At 44.1% G+C, this 22,843-nt stretch overlaps 1 long non-coding RNA gene across 1 annotated transcript in view; it reads right to left on the minus strand.

The window, feature by feature from the left end:
- Window positions 1–7,749: 7,749 nt before the first annotated feature.
- Window positions 7,750–22,843, minus strand: part of LOC137324125 (uncharacterized) — a 163,479-nt gene continuing 148,385 nt past the window's right edge. The window contains exon 4 of the long non-coding RNA XR_010963504.1: window positions 7,750–8,175. This is a non-coding gene — a long non-coding RNA (uncharacterized lncRNA). The remainder of the gene's footprint in view (window positions 8,176–22,843) is intronic.

Here is a 22,843-nt window from a genome sequence, read left to right on the forward strand (position 1 = left end):
CATGTACAAAGGGCCTTGCAATAGCTGTGCAGTGCCAGCTATAAGTGAATTGCCAGCTGTAAGTGGCTTAATCTTCCATCCCAGTTGTCTGCAAATCATTAAATTGTACCATTGATTTATGACGGTGAAAAGTGACTCATTCCCCCCAGGGCCCATATCGTCTCATAACAGGCATGAACGATGCCTTGATTTATAATGCTCACACAAAGAAATAGGAGGGAAGGTAATGAGAAGCCACATGACATCAGAAAGTAAAGTGACGTCACAATCGATTTCCCTCACCGGGAATCTCCTCGATCGTTTTGCCGATTGGCAGCCTTAACTTTGGAGGAATATCATCGTAAAACCCCGTTCAAAAGCGTAAACGGAGTTTCAACTGCATCTCCGCTGGTGTTACGGCAACCGATCGGGAGACCCCCTGGGAGGAAACTCAACCCCTCCCCCCTTCCCCCCTAGTGCAGGCATATGGTGCTGGGCAAGGACAGGCACAGGCACAGCTGTGTGATCTCCTCCGCAGTCAAATAGCCAACATTTGCTGCCTAGATTTACACGCAATTGGATGGGCTACTGCAGGCAGCTAGTGCTTGTGGAACTTACAGTGTCAGCCGTGGCTCAGTGGGTAGCTCTCTTGCCTCTGAGTCAGAAGGACATGGAGACAAATCCCACTCCAGAAACTTGAGCACAAAACCTAGGCTGACACTCCAATGCAATACTGAGTGAGTGCTGCACTGTCAGAGGTGCTGTCTTTTGGATGAGACACGAGGTCCCATCTGACCACTCAGGTGGACGTAAAAGATCCCATGGCACTATTTCAAAGAAGAGTGGGGGAGTTCTCCCCGGCGTCCTGCCCAATATTTGTCCCTCAACCAACACCTAAAAACAGATTATCTGGTCATTATCACTTTGCTGTTTGTGGGATCTTGCTGTGCACAAATTGGCTGCTGCGTTTCCTACGTTACAACAGTGACTACACTTCAAAAAGTACTTAATTGGCTGTAAAGTGCTTTGGGACGTCCCGAGGTAGTGAAAGACACTATATAAATCCAAGTCTTCTTTTTACTGTCTTCAGCAGAGGGGAGGAGAAGTGAGAGACAAACACGGCCGATTTCCTGATAAGCGACTCCAGTGAACGATGCTTTGTGCCGAAGGGCTTCCAGCAAACCAGAAATTGTAGGGATCCTGCCTTCCGTTTCCCAATATGTGTTCCCAAGAGGTGTGACTCCACACCAAGGGTGTGCATTTGGAAAAGCAGCCCTATAATCTTAATGCAGATTATGGATGAAGGTGAGTGAGAAATTAAATGGTAGTTTTAAAAGAGAACGAGATAGCTGTTTGAAAAGGAAGAGTATTAAAAGGAGAGAGCTTGTTCGCAGAGTCTGTCTGGTAATTGTATGTTTCTTTTGTGTCCTTTCTTAGCTGGACAAGAAGCCGTAAGCTTAACCTCTGACCCCCGCCCCCAACTCTCCATGCCCGGAGATTGGCTAGTTGAGCTGCTAATCAAATCATAGAAAGTTATGGCACAGAAGGAGGCCATTCGGCCCATTGTGTCCATGCCGGCCGAGAAAGACCTATTCAGCTTAATCCCACTTTCCAGCACTTGGTCCGTAGCCCTGTAGGTTACGGCACTTCAGGTGCACATCCAAGTACTTTTTAAATGAGTTGAGGGTTTCTGCCTCTACTCCCCTTTCAGGCAGTGAGTTCCAGACCCCCACCACCCTCTGGGTGAAAAAAATTCTCCTCAGCTCCCCTCTAATCCTTCTACCAATTACTTTAAATCTATGCGCCCTGGTCACTGACCCCTCTGCTAAGGGAAATAGGTCCTCCCTATCCACTCTATCTAGTCCAGTCATAATTTTATGTACCTGAATGTTACCGACACATGAATGAAGCCATGCCCTCACAGCACCCAATGTCCTCTCTGGGTTGTGTTAAAAATTCTCAAACTAACGTGGTGGCTAAGAAATACTTTTCTGGATTGACACTTTGACCGGGTCTAATTCCTTATGTGCTGAATTGTAATCCACATCCCCAGATGTTGGCTGTTGTGGAGTTAACCGCTGTTGAGCTGAAGTTAACTTAATCACAACATCTTAATCTAATTTACCCAAAATTACTCATAGGTTAAATAGATTTTTAAAATGCCAATAATCTACTTTATTAATAACATATTATAGTCCCACTAGGATGTAAGTAATCCTGATGCGTCCAGTTCTGGTCATTGAGACTTAAGGCAAACATTTAAGCTGTGGTTACAGTGCAGAGAAGAGCTTCAGATCTGATGCCAAGAGTTAGAGAATTGAAATATGAGGAAAGACTGGACCAAGTTGGACTCTTCAGCCCTCAAAGGAAGCGAATGAGAGGGGACCTCATAGAAGTACACAAGAGAGTAAATGATAAATAAAAGGTAAATCCCAGTACCACTTCAAGATTTGCCATGAAAGCGAGACGAGGGGGCACAGGTTCAGTATAATGTACAGTAGTGTAGTGGTTATGTTAATGGACGAGTAATCCAGAGGATGGACTAATAATTCAGAGAACTTGAGTTGAAATCCCACCGTGGCAGTTTCAGAATTTGAATTCAGTTTTTTAAAAATCTGGGAATAAAAAGTTGGTCTCAGTAAAAGTGACCATGAAGCTGTCAGATTGTCGTTAAAAACTCAACTAATGTCCTTTAGGGAAGGAAATCTGCCGTCCTTACCTGATCTGGCTGATATGTGACACCAGTCCAACACCAACTTGGTTGACTCTTAACTGCCCTCTGAAGGGTAACTAGGGATGGGCAATAAATGCTGGCCTTACCAGTGATGCTCACGTCCCAAGAGTGAATAAACAAAAGGTTCAAAGTGGTGAAAGGCAAATTTAGGTCAGATGTCAGGAAGTTCTTCACATGAAGAGTGATCGAAACATAGAAAGTTACAGCACAGAAGGTGGCCATTCGGCCCATCGTGTCCGTGCCAGCCGAAAAAGAGCTATCCAGCTTAATCCCTCTTTTCAGCACTTGGTCCGTAGCCCTGTAGGTTATGGCACTTCAAGTGCTCATCCAAGTGCTTTTTAAATGAGTTGAGGGTTTCTGCCTCTACCACCCTTTCAAGCAGTGAGTTCCAGACCCCCACCACCCTCTGGGTGAAAAAATTTCTCCTCAGCTCCCCTCTAATCCTTATACCAATCACTTTAAATCTATAGTCCCTGGTCACTGACCCCTCTGCTAAGGGAAATAAGTCCTTCCCTATCCACTATCTAGGCCCCTCATAATTTTATATACCTCAATTAAATCTCCCCTCAGCCTCCTTTGTTCCAAAGAAAACAACCCCAGCCTATCCAATCTTTTCTCATAGCTAAAATTCTCCAGTCCTGGCAACATCCTCATAAATCTCCTCTGTACCCTCTCTAGTGCAATCACATCTTTCCTGTAATGTGGTGACCAGAACTGTACGCAATACTCAAGCTGTGGTCTAACCAATGTTTTGTACAGTTCTAGCATAACCTCCCTGCTCTTATATTCTATGCCTTGCTTTGTTTGTCCTCCCCAATTGCATTACCTCACACTTCTCGGGATTGAATCCCATTTGCCCACCTGACCAGTCCATTGATATCTTCCTGCAGCTACAGCTTTCCTCCTCACTATCAACCACACAGCCAATTTTTGTATCATCTGCAAACTTCTTGATCAAGCCCCCAACATTCAAGTCGAGATCATTAATATATATCACAAAAAGCAAGGGACCTGTACTGAGCCTTGTGGAACCCCACTGGAAACAGCCTTCCAGTGGCAAAAACAACCATCAACCATTACCCTTTGCTTCCTGCCACTGAGCCAATTTTGGATCCAACTAGCCACTTTCCCTTGGATCCCATGGGCTTTTACTTTTTTGACCAGTCTGCCGTGTGGGACCTTGTTAAAAGCCTTGTTAAAATCCATGTATATGTTACCCTCATCGACCCTCCTTGTTACCACCTCAAAAAATTCAATCAAGTTAGTCATGAATAGACTTCCAGGAAGGGTAATGGAGGCAAACACCATGGAGTCATTTAAGAGACTGTTGGATGCTGTGGGAGAGAGGGACTGTAAATTTTTTAATGTGGATGAGTGTGGTGATGACATGTTTGGGAGTACTGGCTTGGAGCCAACACACACAACATAGGACACAGTGAAAGCTGAGTCATCCTAGGCTTAACTCACTTAATAACGCAGCTCCCTTGTGTTACCAGTGGCAGCACCCTAGATGACATCATCGCCGCATGCTGCCTAAACAAAATATATATTTTTTAAAAACTGACAGAAAAATAAACGAAGTTAATGTTCATCAAAATTCTCTCTGGTGTTGAGATTCTGTGTTTAGATGGATTCAAAAACCATGGGAGGATATTGTAACCCAGTCTCCTCAGAGTAATATTCTTACATGACTCACAGACTGGTGTAATAAGGGACTTATTTTCCATATCTAAAACTGATGAATAAGGGAGGTAAGAGCCCAAGATATCTTGCAAATAGAACAAGTCACGGCCAACAAGGAGATTCAATAAGGATCCCCGACTTTGTCACTCGTGAGTTCGATGTTATTTACAAGGAGCTTTTTCAATGTTTGCTATGAGGCTGTTACAAACCAGGTTTCACAGAATTACATCGAACTTACAGCACAGAAGCAGGCCATTCGGCCCAACAGGTCGATGCCGGTTTTTATGCTCCACACAAGCCTCCTCCCACCTTACTTCATCTCACTCGATCAACATATCCATCTGTTCTTTTCTCCCTCATGTGTTTATCTCGCTTCCCCTTAAATGCATCTGTGTTATTCACCTCAACCACTCCATGTGGCAGCGAGTTCCACATTCTCACCACTCTCTGGGTTAAAGAAGTTTCATGTGCAACTCCACGCCCATCATGCATCAGAGGCTGCAGTGGTAATTTTCTTCAGCTGCCACAAGAACACAGTGGACAGGAATCCAGTCCAGACCGATGGGTTAGATGCTTCCACTCACCGATGGCTGTAAAGGTCCAATTTGAAACGGCTTCGAAGCCAGTCACTTTATTTCCAGTGGGTGCAATTCCATGGCACACGACAACAAATTTAGCACAAACTGGCGCCGTATGGAGTGTACTTGAGTATAGAAGATTGTGGGGTGATCTGATCGAGGTGTTTAAAATGTTAAAAAGATTTGGTAAGGTATATACAGAGAAATTATTTCCTCTGGTGGGGGAAATCAAGAACGAGGGGACACAATCTTAAAATTAGGGCTAGACCATTTAGGAGGGAAATCAGGAAGCAGTTTTCCATGCACAGGATAGTAGAATTCTCTCCCCCAAAAGTACGTGGATGCTGAGACAATTGGAGCTTTCAAGACTGAGATCGATAGATTTTTGTTGGTAAGGGTATCAAGGAATATTGAGCTAAGGCTGGAGATGAGCCATTATCTAATTGAATGGAAGCATAAAATTACGGAGAGATATTAATAGATTAAATGAATGGGCAAAACTGTGGCAAATGGATTTCAGTGTCGGCAGATGTGAGGTATTTGGACCTAAAACTTTGGACCTAAAAAGGATAGATCAGAGTACTTTCTAAATGGTGAAAAGTTTGAAACAGTGGACGTCCAAAGGGACTTAGAGGGTCCATGTACATAAATCATGAAATTATCATGGACAGGGACAGAAAATAATCAAAAAGGCTAATGGAATGCTGGTCTTTATATCTAGAGGACTAGAATACAAGGTCGGGGGGGTGGGTGGTAGAAGTTATACTACAGCTATATAAAGCCCTGGTTAGACCACACCTGGAGTACTGTGTTCAGTTCTGGGCACCGCGCCTTAGGACAGTGTAGATTTACGAGGATGATACCTGGACTCCAAGGGTTAGATTACGAGGCGAGATTACACAAACTAGGGTTGTATTCCCTAGAATTTAGAAGGGTGAGTTGATTGAAGTTTTCATGATATTAAGGGGAACTGATAGGGCAGATAGAGAGAAACTATTTCCGCTGGTTGTGGTGTCTAGGACTAGGGGACATAGCCTAAAAATTAGAGCCAGGACTTTCAGGAGTGAAATTAGGAAACACTTCTACACACAAAGGGTGGGAGATGTTAGGAACTCTCTTCCGCAAAAGGCAGTTGATGCTAGCTCCATTATTAATTTTAAATCTGAGATTGATATATTTTTGTTAACCAAAGGTATTAAGGGATATGGGGCTAAGGCGGGTATATGGAGTTAGGTCACAGATCAGCCATGATCTCATTGAATGGCAGAACAGGCTCGAGGGGCTAAATGGCCTACTCCTGTGGGGCAGACTTAAGGGGCTGACTGGCCTATTCCTGTTCCTATGTTCCTATATTGCCAATCTCACTCAGAGAGACCACGAGAGTGGGAAATGTTAAAGTCACACAGTCACAGGACAAAGAAAGCCAAAGGTGGAAGTATTGATCCATTCTCCAGCATCACTATCTCCATTCAACGGGCTTAGAAATTTTCACTGAAACTTGAAAGAAACAAAAATATTAAAATTGATTTATTTTCTGTAGGGAGGTAACTTTTCATTCGGAATACCCATTCTGTTCTGACTTCCTTCACATACTGGAGTCTCTGGGGCTGCTAGCTAACACTAGATGCTTATGGCTAATTTGCACACAAATCAAAGCGTCAATAACAGAGGCTGCAAACTTTGAAATATAATGTCTCCTCAAAGAAAAACAATTTTATTGCCCTTATTCTTTCGCATAATTTCAATTTAGGGAGACACAAAAATGTTTTCAACAAATTGTATGATCAACTAGCTTTAACCTTCAGATTGCTGGCAGGTCCAGGGAAACTCTCATCTCCCTGGGCCGACTGCTTTTGTTTGGTTTCAGCTCACGCCCAGTGACCCCGAGCTAAACATCTGAAGATTCGTTTGGTTTCTGAGAGATGTGGTATTTCTTTCTTTATGTTTGTGTGTAAATCATTGTTTTGATATGGGTTGGGAGGGGTGGGGGAAGAGAACTTCACAAAGTTAAGTACAGATGGGGGAACTCATCGATCCATAGAAATGTACAATCTCCCCCAGTCACCGTATCTACTAGCTCTTAAATGTCTCCTTGTCTCCACTGTCCAACCTGGAAGACAATGCCAGTATTGGTCTCTCTTTGTAATAAGGAGCACTTCCTGAATTTGCCTTTAACCAATGTGTACTTATGTCCTCCTGTCTTGCATTTATGGTTTAACCTATGCTTAAGATTAACTTATTCTATTCCACTTACTATCTTCTACGCCTCTATAAGGCCCAATTTCATTTGTCTCTTTTCAAGGCTGAAGAATCCATGTTTTTCCATTTTTTTTGCGCTCAAAGCTTAAGTCCTCTGACAAAAGGGATTAGCCTTGTGGCCCCTCTCTGTACCATTTCTAGGGCTTGAAGGTTTCTTTTGTACCTCGGTGACCAGAAATGAACCCAGTATTCAAGGTGAGGCCTGCCACAAGCACTCCAGCATGATGGCCTCAGTGTTGTAGTCCAATGATTGGCAATATAAAAAAGAAAGAACTTGCATTTATGTAGCACCTTTCACGTCCTCAGTGCGACTAAAAGCGCTTTACAGCCAATGAAGTATTTTTGAAGTGTAGTCATCGTAACCACTTCCTCCTTTAATTCTTTCACGAGGTAAACAATGTTTGGAACCATATTCCCACCTGACTCCTCAGATCTAACTACTATATATATGTTGCAATACCCACATCTTATTGACCTCAACTTCATTCCCCTATACAATTAAAGCCTTAGACCTAATCTTAAGATATCTTAGCAGTAGGTTGAAGTAGATTGCTATTCTTTTTGCACCACGTAAAATACCTTTTACCCACTTCAACCTCGGAACATATTTATAGTTATAAAATATTATTTATACGTCATACTCATCTTCAATCTGTTGCAGCCCCCATTGATCCGTTCTGTTAAAACTGGGCCTCTTCCTCTCCAAATTTCAGAACTCTCCCACTGAATCCTAATCCTCTTCTTCTGGAATCTGGTCCCCTTTTTGGTAGAAAAAAAAAAGCCCTATTTTAACATTCGGGCCTCTGAAGCCTGGCCTGTTCCTCAGCTCAGTCCTGTCCCCTTGCGTCTCCATCTCAGCTCTCGCCTTCCAATGAGTGAGGCAGCCACCAGTCAACCACCAGTCCCAGCTCGCAGTGTTCATAAATCCCAAAGGCAGGTCGCCTGTGCAAAATAAGAGAAAAATATGTTTGCCTTGGTGTGTAATAATATTTGGCTTTGAACAATTTTCAGCAATTAATTAGGGAATAGCTTAGCTTCTGAGTGAAACAATTCTGATGTGGCCCTGACACTGAGATAATTTGCCAGTCCTCACAGTGACAGGTAGTGTAATTTTAATTAAGAGTAGTTTACATTTCCACACATCAGTGGATGGGACACTTGGTGTTCCAAGCACATCACACATCCGAGGCGTCCTGAGAAACTGACAAGAAATTTTACACTTAGTGATGCAGAATCCAACTGTGGTTTGACTAAGGTTTTATTTAAATTCACCATTATATCTCAACTCTTATACTCCATACCTCTTGCTATAAGGCCACTCAGTGGGTGGGGAGGGGAGCAATTCTGAGAAGACCGTGGAGTGAACACACTCTTTCAGCTGTAGAATCACTGAATCATACGGCACAGAAGGAGGACATTCGGCCCATCGTGCCTGTGCTAACTCGTTGAAAAAGCCGTTCAATTAGTCCCGTTCCCCTGTGCTTTCCCCATCAGCCCTGCTATATTTTCCTTTTCATGTATTTATCCAATTCCCTTTTGAAAGTTACTATTGAATCTGCTTCCACCCTTTCAGGCAGCGCATTCCTGATCGTAGCAAGTCACTGCGTAAAAAAAATTCTCCTCATCTCCCTTCTGGTTCATTTTACCAATTATCTTAAATCTGTGTCTTCTGGTTGCCGACCCTCCTGCCAGTGGAAACACTTTCTCCCTATCTACTGTATCAAAACCCTTCATAATTTTGAACGCTCCTATTGAATCTCCCCTTAACCTTCTCTGCTGTAAGAAGAACAATCTCAGTTTCTCCACATAACTGAAATCCCTCATCCCTGGTACCATTCTAGTAAATCTCCTCTGCGTTCTCTCCAAGGCCTTCACATCCTTCCTAAATTGTGGTGCCCAGAATTGGACACAATACTCTAGCTAAGGCCTGAAATGGCAGCTACGTCTGCTTCAAATTTTTTTTGCAGTGATTCACAAGACAGACATTGGAATAGATTTTTTACCTTTGGCGGTGGCAGAAACATGGTGATTGTGAATCAACTGCCTGCTATACAAGGCCACCTGATCTTCATTTCCATTGACTTCAATGGAAATAATAGACGGCCTATCTGCTAACGCCAGTTTTCCGCCTCGGCCAACGGGGAAAGCCTACCCCTTTGTGCTACAGAGTGTCAAGGCTTCAGGTTTCCTCTGCTGTTTCTAAGAAGAAGGGAGACGGTGCTAACCCGGATAATTAGAGGTCAGTTAGTTTTACGTCTGTAGCAGGGAAAATTTTGGAATCTTTCATCAAAGATGACAGTATCTAGATGAAGCAAAAATAATTGGAAGCTGCCAACACAAATTCCAGAAAGGAAGATCACGCTCGACAAACCCGATAGAGCTCTTTGAGGAAGTGTCAGATACGGTGGACGTGGGAAATGCACGTGGTGAACATGGACTTTCAGAAAATCTTTGACAAGTTATCTCACAGGAGAAATTTAAGGGGTACGGAACTAGGGGGAAGGGGAGCAAATTGGATTAAAACCTGGTTAGAAGGGAGGACACACAGGGTAGGGGTTACAGGCAGTTTCTCAGAGTTGTTAGAAGTGGGTAGCTGTGTCCCACAGAGTTTTGTTCTGGGACTGCTTCTGTTTACAGTGTACATCAGTGATTCGGATATAGGTCTAGAGGGAGTGGTGTCCAAATTTACACATAATAGTGTACTAAAATGGGAGGCATAGTAAATAATTCTGAGGACCAAAGGAAACTATAAGGGAATAATAATGGTAGAGTGGGCAAAAAAGTACCAGATAAAGTTAATTGTCAGTGAGTGTGAGATGGTACGTTGTTATACATTGAATGGGGGAAGGCTGGGTGATGCGGAAAAGCAGATGGATTTGGGGGTTCAGGTTCACAAGACATTAAAAGCAGCACCTTAAGTAGATAAGGCCATAAAAAAACTAATGGAATACTGGGTTTTATGGCAAGAGCTACAGAATATAAAAGTCGAGATGTAACGATGATTTGATATAAAACCTTAGCACACTTGGCTCTGAGTCAGAAGCTCATGGGTTCAATCTCCACTCCAAGTAGCTGATTTTAGTTTGGACAAATTGGCAGTAACGGCCTCAAAATGGGGTAGGTAGACTTAACACCAATGCTTTGGTCCCCGCCATTTTTAGTGCTGGGCAGCCAAAGCACTCGCCTGTTTCAGGCAATAGGCCCTTTTAATATACAAATTGTGGTCCTTACATCGGACGCCGATAGCCGTTTTGGGAGTCCCCCTGTCTGGAATGTGCAGCTTGCGTGTTTTATTGGTGGTACAGTTGAAAAGAACTACAAAAGGTAAATTTTAAATTGTTTCTGTGAGGCCAGGAGATGCAGGAGTGCTCCTTCAGGCCCCACAAAAATAATCTGAGCCACTGTGGCCCTGGCCTCCTCCCCCCACTTCCTCACATTAGTGAACCCTCCCCCCAGGACTTACCTTACTGCCATTCGGGTGGCTTTCAGGTCATAGGAACATAGGAACATAGGAACAGGAGTAGGCCATTCAGCCCCTCGTGCCTGCTCCGCCATTTGATAAGATCATGGCTGATCTGTGATCTAACTCCATAAACCTGCCTTTGGCCCATATCCCTTAATACCTTTGGTTGCCAAAAAGCTATCTATCTCAGATTTAAAATTTAGCAATTGAGCTAGTATCAATTGCCGTTTGCGGAAGAGAGTTCCAAACTTCTACCACCCTTCGTGTGTAGAAATGTTTTCTAATCTCACTCCTGAAAGGTCTGGCTCTAATTTTTAGACTGTGCCCCCTACTCCTAGAATCCCCAACCAGTGGAAATAGTTTCTCTCTATCCACCCTATCTGTTCCCCTTAATATCTTATAAACTTCGATCAGATCACCCCTTAACCTTCTAAACTCTAGAGAATACAACCCCAATTTGTGTAATCTCTCCTCGTAACTTAACCCTTGAAGTCCGGGTATCATTCTAGTAAACCTACACTGCACTCCCTCCAAGGTCAATATGTCCTTCCGAAAGTGCGTTGCCCAGAACTGCTCACAGTACTCCAGGTGCGGTCTAACCAGGGTTTTGTATAGCTGCAGTATAACTTCTGCCCCCTTGTACTCTAGTCCTCCAGATATAAAGGCCAGCATTCCGTTAGCCTTCTTGATTATTTTCTGCACCTGTTCATGACACTTCAATGATCTATGTACCTGAACCCCTAAGTCCCTTTGGACATCCACTGTTTTTAACTTTTTACCATTTAGAAAGTACCCTGTTCTATCCCCTGGTCACCTGAAAATGCACCATCCCTGAATCCAGCGAGCTGCATCAAGACACCCGTTTGGGGCATGCAGCTCGTCAGTATTACTTAAATGAGGCCTAGGCCTCAAAACAGCTCTGGCCTCATCACTCTCAGCACAGTCAAGCGGCCTGCGTGCTCTGCTGGTCGGCCTCCCGAAAGTCAAAATCGACCCCCAGGACTCGAGCACAACGCCGGGCTGACACTTGAGTACTGAGATGCTGTCTTTCGGATGAAATATTAAACCGAAGCCCTATCTAGCCTCTCAGGTAGATGTAAAAAATCCCATGGCACAATTCGAGGAAGAGCAAGGGAGTTGGCCTGGCCAATATTTATCCAATTACAACAGATTATCTCATCATTTATCTCAGTGCTGTTTGCAGGGCACAAATTGGCTGCTGTATTTCCCAAGTTAACAACACTGACTACATTTCAAATGTATTTCTTGGCTGTGAAGCACTTTGAGGATGTGAAAGGCACTATATCAACACAAGCCTGTTCTTTCTTTCTATAAGAATGGGCAGAAATGATCCAATATTCTATTCTGTCGAGGGATCCACCTAATTAGTTGCTGAAACTTATTCTACACAGATGACTTGCTTTGGATTTACAAACACTCTGAACTGGTTGGTTCCCTACTTGACAATGAAGGGGTTGGGCAGGGTGGCAGCAGTCTTGCTGGGCTGAAAGGCCTTTCCTGCTACTTTCCTATGAATAATTAAGTGCATGAATACCTTGAAATCCTCAGGGAAAATGTTTGCCAAACTTTCCCTCAGGTGACTAAATAAGTGGAGCAGGAAGCCATGATTAGGCCAGCAATTGGACCAGAATTTGTTACTCAAAGGGCCACAAATTGGCCTAGCAAGTACTGAAGGCTGGCTTCTGAGCGGAGCTGAGCAACGACAGATAACTATTTCCGCTGGTTGGGGATTCTAGGAGTAGGGGGCACAGTCTAAAAATTGGAGCCAGATCTTTCAGGAGTGAGATTAGAAAACATTTCTACACACAAAGGGTGGTAGAAGTTTGGAACTCTCTTCCGCCAATATGGTAGATTGTGGGAGAAGTGGATTTGATGAGCCAAAGGGCCCCTTCTCATTTCACACTTCTTTTCCATTATAACACAAGCCAGCAACAACAACTCGCGTTTCTATAACGCCATTAATGCAGGAAAATGTCCCATGGTGCTTAATCCAATCATCTCTGTTGATCACTCACTCTAAAAGAACCTGGATGTCTGTGCGCATTTCAGTCCTCTGGAAATAAACAACATCCCCAAGGTCCACAAAAGTCATTAATCACACTAGTCAACAATGAGAAATATAAATCAGGCAAATAGTCGGGCAGCTATATTAAGCTATCCCACCACGTCCCAGGACCCTTGACGCCACCATGCAAAAGAAAGTTATGAGAAAATACATTTTAAAAAAAAAATCAGATCAGTCATTTGTATCATGCAATTTGAGATTATTTTCCAGTAAATTTATTTTAGGATCTCAATTGAAATCCTTCCTCTTTGGCCACAATGTAAGACCGTTGTTTCTACTCAGCCCAATATGGAGAAACAATAGGTGTCCTTCATTCCGGGGGAAAGAGACCCCAAAATAGCCTCATTGTAGATATGTGCACATTACCCTGTAACGGCTGGCAGCTGTGTGCAGTGTTCTAGAAGTAATCGTTGAGGCTGCTCTAATTCAAGGAATTATTCACTCCCGTAATTATAATATTGAACTGAGACATTCTTTATATCATCACAACAATTAACTTTCTTTTTCTTTGTGTGTGTTTTCTCCTCACTCCCACGTGTGAAGCGCAGTGGGACATTTTGTGACGTTATAAGCACTATATAAATGCAAGTTGCTGTTGCTGTAATATTAACCGATTGGGAGGCGGAGACGGCAATTTTCTCTTTGTTTTTTTTTCAAGCTATTTATTTCTTTAGCCAGAGCATTCTGTGCTCACTCCTTTAACCTCCTGTAATTCCCAATACACCTTTTCTTAACGACCAAGATTGATGGATAAGTGATGTAATCAAAGACTCTCAGAACTCCTGTAAAACATTCCCCCCTTCCCCCCACCATTTGTCATTCGCATTTTAGTACTGAACTAATTTGAATGGTGGGTGCCAGGGGGTCATCGCACGGGAGTTACAAGCCCCTCAATTGATTTGCTTGTCCACAGTTTTAAAGATGTCCTGAGGCATGTTCACTATCTCTGAGCCGTTCAGAGATGGCACTGCCTGTCCTCAACTCCTTATCCATGGAAGGTCCCAGGTTTGGTCTCCAGTCATCACTGGATCAGCTGATCCACATAGCCTCAAGACAGGAGCTAATGCACCAGTGAAGTGCCATGAGAGGTTTTACCACATTAAAGGTGCTATATAAATGCAAGTTGTTTGTTTGTTTGTTTGTTTGTTGTTGCTGTTGTTGTTGTCGTCGTCGTCTCGGATGGAGCGCCATGGGGAGGAATTACAAGCAGCCTCGAAGCCTTTTGATTTGGGAGGGAAAAATCCGCCAGAGTTCATGATTTCAATCTCCATACAGGGACCTCTGGTAGACGTGCACATATGGATGTCAGGCAAGGTCAAGATCAGACTCAGCTGTGATGTCTCCTACAGTCAGATAACCTGCTAGTACATAGGAACATTATGAACACGAGTAGGCCATTCAGCCCCTCGAGCCTGCTCTGCCATTCAAGTAGATCACGGCTGATCTGTACCTCAACCCCGTTTGCTTCATATCTCTCCACACCTTTACCCAACAAAAATCTATCGGTCTCAGTCTTGAAAGCGCCAATCTCCCTGACCTTTGCACCTTTGATTTCTTAGTTCCCCTTCTCCACCTTGTCTTGGAGCTGTGGAATAAGTTACCAGGGAAAGTCACTCAAGCAAGAAGTGTGAATGGGTTCAAGAGGCAGCTAGATGTGTTCTTGGAGAGAGAAGAGATTGAGGGACATGTGAGAAGGTGATCTTGTTTTGCCAAAGGCCATTTCCAAATATTAAATATCCCTACGTTCCCCTTTCGTGAAGCAGTGGTTCAGGTTGGACTAAGGTTCCACAGGTACTAAGAGTCTCCAGTACTTACCCCAAATGGCCATCCTTCACGTGGCAATTCAAAGGTGAGGGCAAGGGGGGAGAATCACATTTGAACCCATCTTCACCCAACATCCACTCTCCAACAGGGATTATTGTAAAGTAATTAGAAACAGGTATTAGGGTCCACTATTCCCCTCCTCACCCCCCCACCGGGGGACAATAAAACCAACTGTAGCACCTCCTATATCATCCTGCCCCAGATCAAACGAACTCAGCACAGCCCAGGGCTTGAACCCAGGTCCTCTCTCATCTGCGTGGCTCTGTGAGATGTCACACAGTGCTTTCGCCCACTCTGCCGTCCAGGTAGCCCCGTCATATTTGACGTCTCCATCGGAAAGCATGTTGAAGTAATATAAAAGTGCCAAAACTAAAATTCAGGACAGGGATAGTTAATGGACATTTAACCCATTCTCTTGCCCCTTCCCTCCCCCACTCTATCTGTCTACGATTTCCAAGTAACCTTCCTGACACAGAGCACAATTGAGCACTAGAGCACCACAGTGCGAAACAGATACACCAAGCATCCCATAATGTGTACTTCAAGCAAGTTCATTAGTGATGTAATGATGTCATTCACCCATCTGCTTATAATTACTTTCACAGTAGGAAGCATGGCAGGGGGAAGTGATGTCAGCAGTGCTGAGCCTATGGGCGAGGAGATCATGAGCGATACATGCCGCTGTTTGATTGATTGCATGCACCTCGTTGCAATAATAACAGCTTTTGTTAGAGAGAGGGGGGAAGAAAATCTGTATCTAGATAAACCCAGTTCAGCCCACACCAGGTCCTTAGGGATAGGTTTCAGTTCACAAGGGACTGTAAGATAACACTCTCTTGTGTTAAAGAACAGTGCCAGATTGGGCCAGTGATTATATTTCAGGTGCTCTCAGAGACACTTTTGCTCTTTGTCGAGCCCCAAATACTGGGGGGGGGGGCGGTGGGGATCGGCAGCTGCTGTGATTACCCATCGGAGAATGGAGCAGGCGTCATTAGATTATCACTGAGACTCAATGCTTGTGGCAGTCATCTTATTACTTGAGTCTAAACTGGCAGTTTGTCAGTACGCCACATGCCGGGATGGGATTTCAGTACTCTTTGTCTACACTTATTATAAACAGCACGGTGATGGAGACCCTGAGGGAATGTTGTCTGTTTGAATCGATGATACATTTAATGCATAGCCAACTCCTCGCAGCAACACACGTGGCAAACACTAGTCTCAAAAGTTGATTTTAATTTCGGGCTGCCTTTTTTTTTGAAATTAGAAAAAAAATTTTGACCAGATTTGTGCAGCACAATATTTTATTTATAGTTTGGAGAGCGTATTAAATATCCCGCCTAACACACAGTATTATTTTCAGCCCTACTATTATTTCGAAAGACCATCATCTACACATGTTTGAGGTGCCGTAGATCAGATGGAAGTCACATTAAAAGGAACAATCAACTAACTGAGACATACAAACCTAGGGAGGTCCCAGAAAAAAACACATTTATACAGCGTCTTATCACACTGGCACAACCTTCCAAAGCTAATTTCCCTTAGAGTGCAGGGACTGTTGTTATGTGGGCCATTCCGCACCAGCAACGCCCCCCAAACAACACTGAGGTTAATGACCAGTTTAGTCTGTCTTTTGATGGTGTTTGTTGAGAGAGGAATGGAGGCCATGTTATTTCTTACTTGTCTTTCATCTAGTCCCATGGGATCTTTAAAGGTGATGCTACGTTTGCTACTTTGAAAACATGGGTCTATGATTCTGCAATCAGGATAAGGGAGCCAGTTTTAACATTGGAATTGCAGGGAGTTGGCCCTGATGCACAGATATCAGTCTCCTACAAGACAAACTACAGAAGAGGCAAATGTTAAAGCATCTTCATGGGGAGAAAGAGTCTCTATTTAGCATCTCAGCAGCACCTCCAACAATGCAGCACTCCCTCAGTACTGCACTGAGATGTCAGTCCAGATCATGTGCTCAAGTCGTAGAATGGGCCTTACCTCCGCAATCTTTGATTCAGAGGCAAGAGTGCTACCAACTGAGCCAAACTGACTCCAGCTGAACCCCTCCTCTGCAATGAAATCAATGATCTCTGTAGGTTATGTGGCTCGGTGTCAAATTTTATCTGATTACACTCCTGCGAAGCGCCTTGGGACATTTTACTACGTTAAAGGCGCTGCATAAATGCAAGTTGCTGTTGTACTGAGCTCACAGATCATGGTAGAGGCACTGCAACAGGCCTCAGTGCTCCCCTGGGCTTCGGGGCAGAGGGGGAATTGCAGTTCCAATCATATTGAAAAATGTGGATGTGCGACCATCGCGCGAAGGCATTATTGGACTCGGGTTTAATGGCCTGCCACCACTCGCTGTCTCGTGCCAGCTTGGCTCAGTTGATAGCACGCTCAGAAGATTGTGGGTTCAAGCCCCACGCCTTAAGCACGTTACCTAGGCTAATAATTCAGAACAGTACCGAGGGACCATGGTATTGTTGGAGGCGCCATCTCTTGGGTGACATATTAAATAGAGGCCCGGTCTGCCTGTTTAGGTTGGCTGTAAAAAAATCCCAGGGCACTATTCGAAGAAAAGCAGGGAATTGTCCTGACTGACATTTGTCCCTCAACTAACACAGGTTAACTGGTCATTTATCTCATTGCTGTTTGTGGGACCTTGCTGTGCACAAACTGGCTGCCTCTTTATACCTACATAACAACAGCGTCTGCACTTCAAAAGTAATTCTTTGGCTGTGAAGCACTTTGGAATATCCCGTGGGAGTAAAAGGCGCTCTATCAGTGCAAGCTCATTCTATAGGTTGACGTGTGAAAAATGGCCATTAGGGTGGAGTTGGAAGTGGGCAGCATTACAGGCCTCCAGGAAAGGAGGGGAGAAAATCAGAGCGGGATATCAACCAGAAAAAAAGAACAGGGCTGTCTGTTTAATGTTTAATAGATAGGAGTCTATAATGACACATCATTTTATACATTGCTCTTGCTCACTGCCCTTTGATGTTTATTTGTTGTCTTTTTATTGTATTTTTCTTCAATGGTTTGAAGTGGTTGCAGTGTTAATAATGCAGCTAATTATACGAGACACGCGGATGTCAGAGAGGGGAGGGAGGAGTGGATTCAATGGCACTTTCTCAACAATGGTGGCAATCAGGCCCAGCGTGACGGAGCCTCAACGTGGAGCACAGAACCACAGACATTTACAGCACAAAGGAGGCCATTCAGCCTGTCACTGTCCATGCTGGCTCTTCGCTAGGGCAATCCAAAACTAATCCCACAACTCGGTTATCTCTCCCCCATTGGCCCCATATAGAAATTGCAGACAAATTTATTTCAGTCTCACCTTGGCAGTGCTGGGTAGGGAATTCATCGGCCGTGTGCTTGTTCATCTCCGTTTTAACCAGAGAACGGGAAGCAGCTCATCCTGCAATCCTTGCACGGTTGGTGTCCGCATTTGAGCCCCATGGACGATGCGAGAGAAGCTGGCCCGAGAGGAGTGCTGGTGTGCGTACAAATCCCTCGCTATTCCCTGATTAGTTATTGCCACGTGGAAGCGCCAAGCAGAGCCCAGGGCTTCCCCCACCAGGGACAAAAAGAAAAGTCAGCAGTGGGTGTGGCAGGGGGGGCAGGAGTGTGGCCCCAGGCTGCACTTTCGCAGCTTCAGCCTGCCGGTCCCACATTGGTAGTGATGAAGGCCTGAAGGCAGAAGGCCTGCCCAAGCCTCTCAGTTGGGGGCTAATGAATGGTACAAGGAAGGAGAGAGAGAAAATATCTTAACGAGAGGAAGCCTTACCCTGAAAAAGAAAAACGAAAATCAATAAATAAGAATTTCTTTACCATCTGGGGGGAGGAGGAGACTGGTAGCTGAAGTGTTGAAGTCCTGAGCTGATGCTTAAGGAGCAGGTGTAATCTCCAGTGTATTGGTAATCCTGTTTAAGAATGCTCTGGGATTGCTGCATCCTCTGTAATCGGTACCCTACGTCCTTTGCTTAAATACATGGACAGTATAAACCAATTGTAAAGCGAGCGCAAGAAGGTGGAGGGTAAAAGCTCCAACCTCCTCAGCTTGCTGCCTTTGTGCGATGTCTTTATTAGTATCTCTCCAGAAAGGACACATTACATGGGCTGGGGGCTTCAAATCCAATTGCCTCAGTTGAGTGAGTGTCATCAGATTTCATCCAATTCTAGAGGTAAAAGTGTCATTTGAAAACAAGAGATTCCATCTTGAGAGAAAGGAGAGAGAAGCAAAGTTGACATTGATCAGTGTCTTTCACTTGGCCAATCATTCCACCATCTCCACTAAAATGAAGGTACTCAGGGTTCCTTGGAGCACCTGTTAAAAAAAGTAGAGGAACCAACCAATGGGAGTAAGCATACCCCTTTCCAATACTCACTCCATACTAACAGACGGATGTAGGGCTAATAGAAAAAAAATAGGAGCAGGAGTAGGCCATTCGGCCCTTCAAGCCTGCTCCACCATTCAATATGATCATGGCTGTTCCTCTATCTCAATACCATATTCGCGCTCTCTCCCCATACCCCTTGATGCCTTTTGTGTCTAGAAATCTATCTAGTTCCTTCTCAAATATGTTCAGTGACTTGGCCTCCACAGTCTTCTGTGGTAGAGAATTCCTCAGGTTCACCACCCTCTGAGTGAAGAGAGTGGTGAACCTGTGGATTCACCCACCTGGAAAACTCCCTGCTTTTCTTCGAACAGTGCCACGAGATTGTTTATGCTTACCTGAGCAGGCAGCCGGTGCCTCGGTTTAATGTCCCATCCAAAAGACCACACCTCTGACAATCTAGCACTCCCTCAATACTGCACTGAAGTCTCAGCCTAGATTATGTATTCAGGTCCTGGATTTGGGCTTGAATCACAAACTTCTGACTCCAAGGCAGAATTATACCTTGTACATATCTGATACCAGAACTGAGAGGTTATACCCATCAGGAAAGATTGAACAGGCTGGGGCTCTTTTGCCTAGAAAAGAGAAGACTGAGGGGTGTCCTGAAAGAAGTCTTTAAAGATTATGAAAGGGTTTGATAGGGTAAACATAGAGAAGATGTTTCCACTTGCGGGGGAGACCAGAACTATAGGCCATAAATATAAGATAGGTCACTGATAAATCCAATAGGGATTTCAAGAGAAACTTCTTTACCCAGAGAGTGGTGAGAATGTGGAACTCGCTACCACAAGGAGTAGTTGAGGCGAATAGCATAGATACATTTAAGGGGAAGCTAGATAAACACATGAGGGAGAAAGGAATATAAGGATATGCTGATAGGGTTAGATGAAGGAAGGAGGAGGCTCCTGTGGAGCATAAACACCAGCATAGACCTATTGGGCCGAATGGCCTGTTTCTGTGCTGTACGTTCTATGTAACATCTCCATTCTAAAGTTTCTCTTCAAATTGGAAACACATCAGCTTAATTCGATTTGGGCCAATTTGGATTTGGTTCTTTTTTCCGTCCAATTTCATGCAGAAGGACATAAGCATTACCATTACCAGGTCCCTCCATTGCCAAGGAGAGAACTTTGCAGATGTAGAGTTTTCCCAAATTCAGCTCTTAACTTTTTATTCCATGTGCCGGTCCAGTGGGAACATACATTTCCTGGCAGGCTAATGTTGGGCACACCATTCCCCGACAGTCAGTAATACACACTTTCTGTTCATTAATAAACAGCTCAACCTGGAGGCTGGTTGTTTATTTAACCCATGGGAGACATTTAATAGCTCAGAAATGTATTTCCTAAAGTTATGACTTGAAGGGGAAGGAAAATCTGAGGGGACAACATTGTGTTTATGTCTATGGACTCTCTCTCTCTCATATTTATAACATAAATTATTACACAAATTGGGGTTGTATTCTCTAGAGTTTAGAAGGTTAAGGGGTGATCTGATCGAAGTTTATAAGATATTAAGGGGAACGGATAGGGTGGATAGAGAGAAACTATTTCCGCTGGTTGGGGATTCTAGGGGTAGGGGGCACAGTCTAAAAATTAGAGCCAGACCTTTCACGAGAGAGATTAGAAAACATTTCTACACACAAAGGGTGGTAGAAGTTTGGAACTCTCTTCCGCAAACGGCAATTGATACCAGCTCAATTGCTAAATTTAAATGTGAGATAGATAGCTTTTTGGCAACCAAAGATATTAAGGGATATGGGCCAAAGGCAGGTATATGGAGCTAGATCACAGATCAGCCATGATCTTGTCAAATGGCGGAGCAGGCACGAGGGGCTGAATGGCCTACTCTTGTTCCTATATTCCCATGTTTCCTATGTTCCTATAAATATTGTTTCAATGTGCTTCTCAGTTGACTCATACCATCTTGGGTTCCCTTCCCTGTGGTGCTACTCCAGTGGTATCATTAATGAGAAAGTAAAAAAAGAAGGCTGCACACAGTGATACCACTATTCCCAGCCAGAGTGGAGATGATTGGATAATTCCCCCGTCAATTGTCTGGAGACCACACTGCTGTAAGTGACTGGGATTGATTTTACCCACATAATCTGTTTTTGTAACAATCCTCCACTCACTGCATTTGGCTGGAGAAATAATCGGGAGACGTTGCTGTAGTTTTGGTCATGAGTTCTGTTCGCTGTAATTCGTAGAAACTCTTTTTAAATAGACTCTGTAGACTGTTTGCTGTAGTGCGCTGTTTAAATAGACTCTGTTTGCTGAGTAAATAGACTTTGTTTGCTGTAAAATCCGCTGTTTGCTGTGAGTCCTGCCGTAAGTCCCGCCCCACCTCCAACACATTGGCTGACACAATGGTATCAATAGACACTCTGGAAAAAGATGTACTCACATTTATATAACACCACACCACATCTCTCAGAAAGGCCTCACATACAATTAATTACGTGGACTTGTGTTATGTAGGCAAATACAGCAGACATTTTGCTAACGGCACTGTCGGAGGTGTCATCTTTTGAATAAGACGTTAAACCAAGGCCCAGTCTGCCCTCTCAGGTCAGTGTAAAAGATCCCATGGCACTATTCAAAGAAGAGCAGGGGAGTTCTCCCTGTGTCCTGGCCAACGTTTATTCCTCAACCAGCACCACTAAAACGGATTACCTGGTCATTACTGTTTGTGGGATCTTGCTGTGCACAAATTGGCTGCCACACTTTCCTACATTACAACGGTGACTACACTTCAAAAGTACTTCATTGACTGTGAAGCGCTTTGAGATGTCCAGAGATTATGAAAGTTGCCATGTAAAATAAAGTTCTTTCTTTCATCTGTGTTTGATGGTGTCAGAATGTTGGTCAGGACTTTGGGAGAATTCCCTGCTCTTCTTCCAATAACGCCACAGGATATTTAACATGCTGGACAGGCGGGCACTGCCTCAGTTTGACATCTTATCTGAAGGATATCACACCCCATAATTCGCACTTCCTCAGTCCTGCACTGAAGTGCCAGCCTAGATTGTGTACACAGGTTCATGAGTGGAGCTCGAACCGACAGTCTGCTGAACTCAGGGGCAAGAGTGTTACCATCCGTACTCCAACAGCACCTCCCAAACCCCTTGACCTCCACCACCTAGGAGGACAAGGGCAGCAGGTGTGTGGGAACAACACCACCACCAAGTCACACACCATTCCAGAATTGGACATATGTCACTGTTCCTTCATCGTCGCTGGGTTAAAACCCTAAACAGCACTGTGGGAGTACCTTCACCACCTGGACTTTGGCAGTTCGAGAAGGCCCACCATCACCTTCTCAAAGACAACTAGGGATGGGCAATAAATGCCGGCCTTGCTAGCGACGCCTACATCCCCAAAATGAATTTTTAAAAATATCCAAGCCATGTTAATACTCTTGAAGAAGTATCGCTAACAATCTTAGGCAGTTGCCACCTCACCCTGCAGAATGCATACTCTTTTTAACCAATGACAATCTTCACAAATGTTTAAAAAGAGCTTGAACGATCCATAAAAGTGTTAAATAACAGACAGAACTCCAAACTATACTTGAAACCAGACAGACGGCTGTCCAGTAGAAAGTTTTATTTAGCAGACAACAATCCTGCTTTGCGAGTGCTTCAATCTTTCAAAGAAGGGACAGAAATGATGACGTATCGCACTGTCTCCAAGTCTAACTCATTTTTCCCAGGACCTCAAAACTGTGCAATTCCTGACCTACCGTGGTCTTTCATTGGGGTAGATCTTGACTTTGTGCGATAGTGTAAAACGGGTGATAGTTGGCAGCCCTGCTCTACAATCTCTCCCG

Source organism: Heptranchias perlo, chromosome 8, assembly GCF_035084215.1.
Source record: "Heptranchias perlo isolate sHepPer1 chromosome 8, sHepPer1.hap1, whole genome shotgun sequence".
In the NCBI taxonomy this organism is placed as follows: Eukaryota; Metazoa; Chordata; class Chondrichthyes; order Hexanchiformes; family Hexanchidae; genus Heptranchias; species Heptranchias perlo.